Source organism: Bidens hawaiensis, unplaced genomic scaffold (assembly GCF_021521415.1).
Source record: "Bidens hawaiensis isolate Kalapana, Puna unplaced genomic scaffold, B.hawaiensis_p1.1 tig00027138_1, whole genome shotgun sequence".
Lineage (NCBI taxonomy): Eukaryota > Viridiplantae > Streptophyta > Magnoliopsida > Asterales > Asteraceae > Bidens > Bidens hawaiensis.
Window position 1 is genome coordinate 225949 of NW_027494387.1, and position 10794 is coordinate 236742.

At 36.8% G+C, this 10794-nt stretch overlaps 1 pseudogene across 1 annotated transcript; it reads right to left on the reverse strand.

Moving 5' to 3' along the window:
- Positions 1-928: 928 nt before the first annotated feature.
- LOC143574892 (uncharacterized) lies at positions 929-6129 on the reverse strand (annotated as a pseudogene). Its single transcript, XR_013142673.1, has 4 exons — positions 5893-6129; positions 4549-5172; positions 3114-3917; positions 929-3003 (listed from the first exon to the last, which is right to left on the reverse strand). The product of XR_013142673.1 is annotated as an uncharacterized LOC143574892 (transcript).
- Positions 6130-10794: the final 4665 nt, after the last annotated feature.

The following is a 10794-nucleotide window of genomic DNA, read 5'->3' on the forward strand; positions in this document are numbered from 1 at the left end:
TGTAGCAAATCGACATCTCTATAGCTGGTGGAGTGAGTCGAGTCCTCCTAATCGATATAACCCTGCCAGAAACAGAAAAAGCAGACTCCGAAGCTACCGTGGAAGCTTGGACCGTTAGTAAATCTTTGGCCATGGCGGCGAGGATCGGAAACTCATCCTCCTTACCTCTCCACCAAGCCACAAATCAAGACTTCTAAATTCATCCGGAGTCATGTGTTTCACAAAGTTGGTACCACCATACCTTCCAACTTCACTGCTTGGGGTGTTTACCTTTTGACGTTTACCGGCGTCTTCCCAAATCATGTAGTACATCCCCATTTCAAGGTCGGTTTGGGATTGGGATTGGGCAACAGCTCTTAACGAGTCATGAATTTGGGAAGACGACCCGTATTTTGTAAGGTAGACATCATACATGTTTGACAAGGTGGTTAACCGGTTATGGAGAAAACCGGTTTTAAACCGGTTATGGAGAAACCGGTTAACCGGTTTTTCCACAACGGTCAAAAACCGGTTTTTGTATAAACCGGTTAACCGGTTTTTCCATAACCGGTTATTAAAAAAAACCGGTTTTTTCATTAACCGGTTCATTAACCGGTTTTGGATCTAAAACTTGTAACCGAAATACGAACCGGCGGTTTGTAAACCGGTCAAACCGGTTTTTAAAAAACCGGTTTTCGTAAAAACCGGTTTCCGGTTTAAACCGGCAAACCGGTTCCCCAACCGGTTTTTTTGAACATCTCTAATCCCCACTACCCACTTATTGCCCACCTAACTTTCAACTACTATATAAAACCATCAGCCCCCATATCAAAACACCATCACTTTCACTGCTTACATCACACTTCACAGGTCAACAATAAGCACACGTAATTATCTAAAAGTAAAAAAAAAAAAAGATATTAAAGATGAACATCTAGCCTGCCTTTTCTAAACTTAACACACTTATTTGTGCATTTTGACAAATACAACATACGAAAAAAAAAAAAACCAGTTCAAATATTTCAAAACAACCTAAAACAACCAAAACAGACGGCGACAATATCCGAAGGCGCCATCATTGCCTATCGATTCTCAACTCCTTACAACAAAACATATATTACACACAGGCATTCATCTGCTTCCTATATCACTAACATTCGTCTTGTATTGTTCGGTTTTCGCATAGTGCATCCTAAGGGCTGCCACTGGGTCTCACACTACTCCATTGCAGGCCCCACCAACCACAGGTAACAAGTTATCAACTGTAATAGGTTGACCATAAGCATGAAAACTTGGACCTCGGTTGTTGGTTAGCTTTCTGGTCTGAAAACTGGGTAAGACAGTTAAGTTATTGCATTGTTCATTACCGGTGTCCAATGTTGACATGTTACCAAAAACAGCAGGATATTTAGCCAACAAAACTGCCGACTCGGGTAACGATGAAAGCCCGGTTTGTATTCTGTTCCCGTCCCAGAACCCGTAACTGGTTTTCAAGTTACAAGACTTTACACCATCGAGTTTCTTGTCACTCGGTTGTGCAACACTACTGTTAGTTATTATCTTGCCAAATAGTTTCACATCACCACTTCTGCTCGGTTTTTCAATGTCTAATGATGAACTCCGTCTTTGTTGGGTGCAAGGTGTCAAATCAGTGTCCATCTGTAAACAACCATCATTTGGAAGTAAAAGACTCTCATCCAACTGAAGTTGGCTTCGTTGTTCATCGTGACTTTGACATCTTTGACTGCTTTTTCGGAAAGTGAGTCTGGATGACACGTCATCACGTTTGGGAAACAAGTTCGACATCATTAAATCGTTGTCTACCGTTGTTTCTTGACAAGCAAAAGTTTCTGAAGTTGTGTTTAAGTCCAAATCGTTAACACAATCAGTGTCGGACGAAACTCTGGTAACTTTAGCACCTGATGCAGAATCGGAACATGTCTTTTGTGGGGCCCCATCCACATCAGCAGCTTCACTGTCGGCTGCTCCTTCCAAATTACCATTTGAACCCTTTTCACGCATGTTATTTTTTGCTTCGCAATCGGACTCAGCATGTGAAATACCTGACCCTGACCCACTGTCCACCATGCAAGTATCATCTTGATCACTACCGCCACCACTGCCGCCACCAGTTGTAGCTTCACTGACCGCCCCAAGATCAACCTCATCCAACCCAAGACACTTACGCGCCTTGCTAAAAAAACAACCTGCACTGATCACTCGTTCTAGTCCCCATGCACCGAGAGATCATTGAAAAATCTTTACCATACAATCTCAATGCTTTTATAAAACTAGATTTCTCTTCATCGGTCCAAATAGAAGAATTTATCTCTTCACCACAGCTATCATCTGAGCAAGTTTCCTCATCAACATCATTCAACAACCGTCTCTTGGAACAGCCGCCCACTTTTTGGTGGTCAACTGAGCTTGTGATGCAAGAACCGAGAGCTTCTGATGATATAGACCCGCAAATCCCGGCTAACACATCGGCTGCAGCCGTTTCCTGCTCGTTACAATAGATAGCAACCATTTCCGAAGCAGCACCAAGCATGTCAAGAGAAGTGGGCCCCGTTTCCCGATTTTGTCTTTTCCCAGATGTGACCAAATATGTATTATGAGTATTACACAACTTCCCATTTGCAAAATCCGGTTTCTTTTTTGTTTTCTTGAAAAGATCAGATTTGTGATTTTTGTAATAGAATTCGACACAGTCCGCAACTGTTTTGTGTTGGAAAAAAGATGCAATCTTTTTGAAGTTTTTACCAAACAAAGTGTATTTATCCATGAACATGTCTTTGTCTTCTTCTGTCCAAAGATTTACAATGGATCGTTCTTTCTCCACTTCTTTAGGATTCTCCACTAATCCATTATTAGAGATGAATCTAGAGCTCATTCGTTCTTTCTTGTCTAATATAAAAGTTGGCATCTTTGCTACATTCCTGTAATTCTTGACCCGCGAATCTGAAAGCAACATGTTTGCATACTCAACTACTTCTTTAGTTGGAACCAGGCTCAAACTCCCACCTACAAAAAAAGAAAGATAATGTTTAAATTTGAAGCATATGAAAGCCAACGAAACTAACTGTCACAAAAAGATGAGAAACAAGTGGTTTGTATGTTAAAACATGTCTTACCAGAAGAAGATAAACGAGAATGACTGGAAGCACGGTGCCTTTGATGATCAAAATAACCCATACGTGAGCTCGATTCAAACTTCTTGTGTGACTTTGCACCAGATTTAATAGACAGCACCTGAAGATTTTCCTTCCAAGAATACTGAAGTGTCCTAAACTTAAGAGTGATCGCCCGCTCCTTAAACTTTTGAAAACGCTTCCTCATCTCAACCTTTTTCTTAATATCTGACTCAACAGTAGCTTTCAAAACACTCGCACATAGATGGGTGTTTGGAAGTAACTTAGTAAGCTCATCAGAGGTTCTTTTAGATACAGCTTTGTTTGAATCAAATATCGAATCATAAGACTTATCTTCTCTACGATCTTGAAAACATTCAGCTTTCTCAGAACTTGTATCCAAATTGACAGAAGAAACCGAAACCTTTTCTTCTAGAATGACATCAGATTTCTTATCATTGCACGGTTTCAAGATAGAACTAGAAGCAGGCATATAAGTAGATGAATCTCTATCAGACTTCAATTCGTGTTCAAGGGAATCGATTTCAGTTTCTGCGATTTCAAGTTTTCTTGAAATATCTGCTTTCCATACCTGTAACTTGTTCATTGCAAAACCAGACCCCTGAGCACTTATGTCATCAGTCTGCAGTAGTTCATCAAGTAATAAGAACACGTTAAAGCCTTCAGTAAGATCCAAATTTTCCAAACTAAATGGTAACCCCTGTGGATGATTTTGAGAAGCAACACTAGAATTACAAGTATTACTATCCACTGTAGTTGCAGTAATGGCTGTCTTCTCTTCTAGGCCTGTCACGCCAAAGTAGGAAATGGAAGTTTACATTCAACCTTACATAACAAATAAATTGAAGTAAAAAGAACAAAACACATATAAACATGTGAAGAACTGTGTTTTTCAGGTCAGCGGTTTTAAGAACACGTGACCAGATCATCAGTTAACCTTCTACATACTTAACTTCTACCTTTTCCTGGGATCATCTTTAGTAAATCAATCAATTAGCCTACAGTTAAAGTTTTGTTAACATAAGTTTAATCAACAATGACAAACAAAACAAATTTTTTAGCCCATGATCTAAAACTTCCAAAAGAAATTATCACTACTATAAGACATCATGTCATAACAAACTGCCATATCCTAGAACAATATACTCTTTATATTCATCGCAAACTACAATCTCAACAGTTAACTACATAACACCTTTTACATTTCTTATCATACTGATAGTTCAAGAATGAACTATTAAAACACCTTATAGAAAACCACACTGAAACAATTATACATGTTAAAAAACAATTCCTAAATCCTTTTGATTCATTCCCATTCAAACCCAAATGGTTTGGCCTCATATGGAAAGTATCAAGAGAGCATAAAATGCAAAGTCATAATAAAGAAAACTATGAATCAAGGTAAATAAATTACCTGGAGACAAACTGCAAGCAAACGAGTATGAAGTAGTAGGAGATGCACTTTCTGAATTACAGGTGAGACTCGGGCTTTTACCAGGCAAACTAGCAGGACTAGGAATCAGAGACTCTGAACTACTAATAACACCATCTCGGGGACCATTCTCTTTATCAACAACAATATCATCAGGGCCAACCTTCTTTTTCTCATACTTAGCCAGCCCCTCACCCCAACCAAGCCGAGGTTTCTTGCGCGAGTTAACCTCATCTGGAGTCTTTGGTGTCATACAAATAGAAGCATCACCAGAAGGTGACTGAAGACAGGTGATGCCATTACCCTGTTGGCCCTCCATCTTGGTATCAAAAGTCTCTACGCCAATGACCTTGCAACCACTTAAATGACTGAAACCAGAACCACTTGCAGATAAACTCCCAGAACGAACCCACTTAAGAGACTTCCAATCAAGTTTAGTACTAACTCCATTATCATTGTTCTTATCATTGTTCACAAAGTCAGACTGATGATGAAAATTATTACTTGGTGATGCATTAGTCTCCCTAGAGTTTTCTCCTTTCATGTCCCTTTGAATAGCAGAAACCGGAGACACTCGTGGCCCTAACTCAATCGATGTACCTAGACCTAAGATAAAGAAAAAGCAAAAAAAAACACCAAATCAATTAGCACAAGCAAAGAATAACCCTATGCCAAGACAGTATAATCTTTAACAAAAGGCAGATCCCATCCCATTAAAAAATAACAAAAAACATCAGATCTATACACTTACAACCCCTAATGTTCAAACTAAAAAAACACAAATGAAATTATCAGGACAAATAAAGTGCATAACACTCAATAATAAAGTAATCCTCTAAATGTGGCCCTAATTCTATGCAAACACAAAAAAGATAGAGAAACAGACAAAAAAAAAAAAAGAAAGATAAACTATAACCTAAATAATAATTTTACTCATAAAGCAACCAAATTTCTAATTTTCAAACCCTAAAAATGCCATATAAAAAATAAAAAATCAAAAAAATCAAAGCATAACCCTATGTCAAGACAACATAATCTTTAAGAAAAGCCAGGTCCCATCCCAATAAAAATAACTAAAAAAACACCAGATCTATACATTACTAGCCCTAATAAGCTTAATATCCAAACTAAATGATAATCTACCTTCTAAAAAATCACAAATAAAATTACAAAAACAAATAAAGTGCATAACAGCCAATAAAAAATATTTAGAAACAAACACATAAAATAAAAATAAAAAAGATTAACTATAACCAAAATAACAAAGCACCCAAATTTCCAAATTCCAAACCCTAAATTTGTACAAAAAAAAAAAAAAAAACTAACCGGAAATTGGTCCAGGGGCACGGGGCCAACGGCAAGAGGACGTCGAGTGTTTCCATCTGGCGGGAACAAATTCCCCAGGCTCCAACTTCCGATCAATTTCCGACGGCATCAATTATTAATTAACCAATTGAATCAGCAATCAACGTATGAAGATTACAGATTCCGGAACCAATTGCCAAGACGATGAATCTTAGACGTGTAATTTGATGAATCATTCAACGGGTTTTGAGAATTGAAGAAATTGACACAACGGCGAGAGAAAGAAAGAGAGAGAGTTGAGTTGATAAGCTCTGGGAAAGAAATAATAATAATAAAATAAATGAAATTGAAAAGAATTATTTAAAGGGTAAAGTGACGGGTGGGTGAGGATGGAAGTGAATGGCGTTCCAATAAAGTAGAGTTAATAACGGTTTTCACGTCCGGGTTCAAAGTTAAGGTGACAGGTGTGTACTTGGCGGTGAACATCGTAATTCCCGGGTTTCTTTGCGTCACCTTTTTTGTTTCTTTATAAATATAGATATAGATACTTTTTTATGGTAGGAAAATTTTATTACAATAATAATAATAATAAATTTGTACTTTGAAGAGTTAATTTTATTGGTGGTCCCTGTAGTATGGTTATATTAGAGTTTTGGTTTTCATTGTTTGTCCGAATGTGATACAGCTTGTGCTTGGAGTGGATGTTGGTTTGTTTTTACGGTCTCGGGCAATTCTCAAGTCATCTTCTATGACAACGTCGTTATACACCTCGGGCCATGAGATAATTTAGATTACATGTTTCTATTTGTTCATCAAAAAAGAAATTCACGTTTATACAGTTATACCATTGCTTCTTATTTACACTAGGAAAGTGAAAAGAATTTCTCTTTGGTAACATATGTTGTTTAGTTCCAATGGCTACGTCTCATTGCTTATTGATAACCCAATCATGGTTTTAAGAGGTTGTTGTTTGTCTTTTGGGAATATCATTGTCGTGGACCAATCACTACTGAACCATCAGAATCCATCGATATGCGGGATGATGTGACTCGATTGAGGTTGAGAGAGGTAATATAGCCAAAGGAGACGATGAGACTGAGAGTTTCTAACAAAAGGGTTTTTTTAGGGATGAAGTGGACGGTGGGGTTGGAGGATAGACTCTGACGTAGGTACGACAGTCATAATTTTTTATTCTTTTTTACCTTTTAAATGCAATAAATGTTTCAATATACTCAATAGAGGATGACAACATACTGAGTAAGTGAAGTGACGCACATTATAGACGTAACGCTCATTTATGTTTGATGATCCATTAATTTCAAAAAAACCACTTCGACATTTATATTTGTTTGATTGATACTATTGGTGGAAGTTTGAATTCATTATCGTTTTGAGTATTTCAAACTTGGTATTCAGATCTCAAGAACAACAATATATGAGTGTTTCAGTCTAACCAAATTGACCTCTTATGGCATGCACCTTGTATAATTAGCTTTAGTGTAAGGATCTAACTCTTGAATGTTTAACAATGGGGTAAGAGTTTTAGCTTTTGATCCCCATACTGAGATAAATTTAGTATATTCATGTTGAAAGCTCGCATTCTTCTTGTCAAAGTTAGATCTCAGTGCTATATATAGCATATGATACAAATTTACATGTTAAATAACCTGTATTTGTTGTCGGGCATATTGGTTGATTCTCGTAAGACTGACATGCCTAAGTTAAGTGTACGAATGCTTTCGTCAGAAGGGGGGAGTGAGAGGTTTGGTGATGGCATAGGCGATCGAAGAGGGAAATGGAAGGCAATTATAAAGGTAAGGCTGATAAGAGAACTACAGGCTTTTAATGTAATTATTTTATTTTTAAACTAGATTATTTATAGTAATAATTAGTTTTAATTAGGGTCACTTTTACCCGAAACTCAACCCAAGAAAACACGTACCCGAACCCGAACTAACCCAACCCGAAAAACCCGAACCCGAACCGAAGTAATTCGGGTTGGTTCTCGGGTTTGATTTATAAGTTTCGGGTCAACCCGAATAACCCGAATAAACTTTTAGTTTTGAAATTAAATATATTTTTAGGTATAATAGACTTAGTATTAGCCACTAACGTTATCAGAATCTGGTCCTAATCGATTGTTGTCATTACAACTATTATAGATCGATTGTTTATTGTTAATTTATGTTTTTCGTTTATTACTAATAGCTACCATAATCGAACAACCAAATCACACCCGATTGAAGACGTTTACGGTTAAGTTAATTTTATTATTCTTTTGGATTGCTTTATCAAGTTATGTTGGTTTATTATTTGATTATATGCTTACAAGCAAAGAATAATATGCTGTTTTAATTTTAGCATTGTAGTTTAAGTTAAAGATGCCCATCTTCAATTTTGGTCGAGATAGAAATCATGTGGTTGAAGAAGTCCATATTCAATTTTGGATGTATTGTAAAATCTAATCTATCTATTTGTAAAAGAATTCGTCAAGATTTATTGTATGTACCAACAATTATTGAGTTACGGAGAATTAGCAGATGATGTTATTGAATTTTAAGAGTGAACTAGCGATATATTTGCACGTTGCACAATGAAACCAGTCCGTAAAACTCAGGCGTTGCAGCAACGAGTCGATGTGAATTCGATCAGCATTAGTTACGTTTGTTACGGTACTCGAATTAAGACAAAAATAAATATAAAAATTGAGGTGGGCAAATGAGATGGTGTTGGTTGGTAAAACTCAGTCGTTGGTCAAACCCGATTGTTGTCGGTCCCGGGTGTTGATGTGGTGACTATACGCGAATTCGATCGAATTCTGTCAGGTTCGTTCCAATCAGAACTCGACATTAGCGACTCAAAATCATTAACTTAAATCATTAAGTTCAACAATTAACATAAAAAAAATACAACAATGACATCGCACAATCACTTGGTGTCACATGGAGCAATCTGTGTTGTGCGACACCGTACCCAAGCATTGTTGGTTGCAAGCTAAAGGCGGTAAGTCGAAACGAATTCTGTTAGCTTCGATTAGGTGTGTTATTGTACCGAAAGTAAAACAAAAAATAAAACAAAAATAAGTATAAAAATTGAGGTGGACTAATAGGGTGACGTTGCTCGGTAAAACTCGAGCATTAGTGAAATCTGATCGTTGTCGATCCCGAGCGTTGGGACGATGAGTCTATGCAAATTCGGTTGGGTTCCGTCAAGTTCTTTACGATACTGGAAGCAAAAATATTCAAAATATTCATTGGTTCCGATCGGTTTTTGTCATGCCATTACGTACAAAAACTAAAATGAAAAAAAAAAGTTGACATTCGGTCGGTTTTCGTTACACTCGTTATGGACAGGAATTAAAACAAACAAAAACAAACAAAATGCATTGACCAAATAAGGTGTTGCAAATTGACCAAATATGAGCTTTGTAGCACCAGACCTATTAATTGTTATATATAACTAGTGTTTAATTACCCGTAGTGTTGCGTCTCCAGTGTTGAAAGTGGAAACCCAGGTGTTAGTAAAACCCGAGTGCTCGTAAAGCCCGATCATTACAATGACGATTCGACGCAAATTTAGTCAGTATCGTTTACGCTCGGTACGGTTTAGTCACCGTTGGTAAAACTTGAGTGTTAAAACCCAATAAATAAATTCGTTAAATTAACATATAAAAAATAAAGTACTTAAAACGACGTTTGTCTGGGTTTATAACCCTGGCGGTATACATTAAAACCCAAGCATTGTCAGTCCGGGCATTGAGGCGGTAACTTGACCCAAATTCGATCGGTTTTTGCTATGTTAAGTAACCAGAGCTAAATAATGTAAAAGAAATATAAAAATTGAGTGAATCAATGGGTGGCGTCGGTTGGTAAAGGCTATTGGTAACCCGAGTGTTGAGGCGGTGAGTCTACGCAAAAATCCGTTGGTTTGCATCATGTTCATTAAGGGTACCATAAGTAAAATAAACAAAATTGATATTCGGTTAGCTTTCGTTATGTTTGTTGCGGTTCATGAACTAAGAAAAAGCAAAATATCATGGACAAGTAAGGTGACATCAAGGGGTCAAGTGAGGATTTAGTGGTACCAAACTTATGAATTAAATAAAAAGAAATTTTGTTATAAAATATCATTAATCATTATGTTTGTTACTAGAAGATAATATTTGATCCATGATAGTCAAACCAAGCTAAACATCCCTTTTATAGCGAGTGTGTCTGGTCACCTAAGCGCCGGTCTGTAACGGAACACCCATACTTGTCAGTGTCTTCGGAAAATAAAAATTGGAAACGAAATTATAATAAAATGAAAACGTACAGCTAGGATAATTGTTACTGTTAAAAGATATATTAAAGTGGAGCTAGGCTGTTGACCCAATTATATATGTTTGAATTAGTCAACTCAAAACAGTAGCATAATGGGTACTAAATTAGCGAATTATTAACTAGTTAAGATAAAATTAACTAGTGCCTATGAGTACTCTTATCACTATAAGACCATACGGTATATTTTAACTCCTCATAAGCATCACATTACTTCTAGTAATTATTAATTTAATGTATTGTTATTTGTCTTTTAACCCGTGAAAAGTTTAATTCATTGCCGTATTTATCAAGTTTAACTCAAATGAGAAGTGGTTTAATCCGTCTTAAAAGTGTCATGTCATCTTAATTTATGTTAGATGCTAGAGTGTGACAGTAGCCATCTAGCCTTTCATGGATCAAATTATAATCATGGATGTCACATAAGCAATGACTACGGCGAGTCTGCACTGCAAATATGTGACATCCAGCCTTTCATGCCAACAAATATTAGCCACTTTGTCTACAACAAGTTCGAAAGTTTGTTTTAGATTTCACAGATAGCTAGCCAACACATTGTAGAATTACTAATATTTAAACACACTTAAACACAACTATTACCATC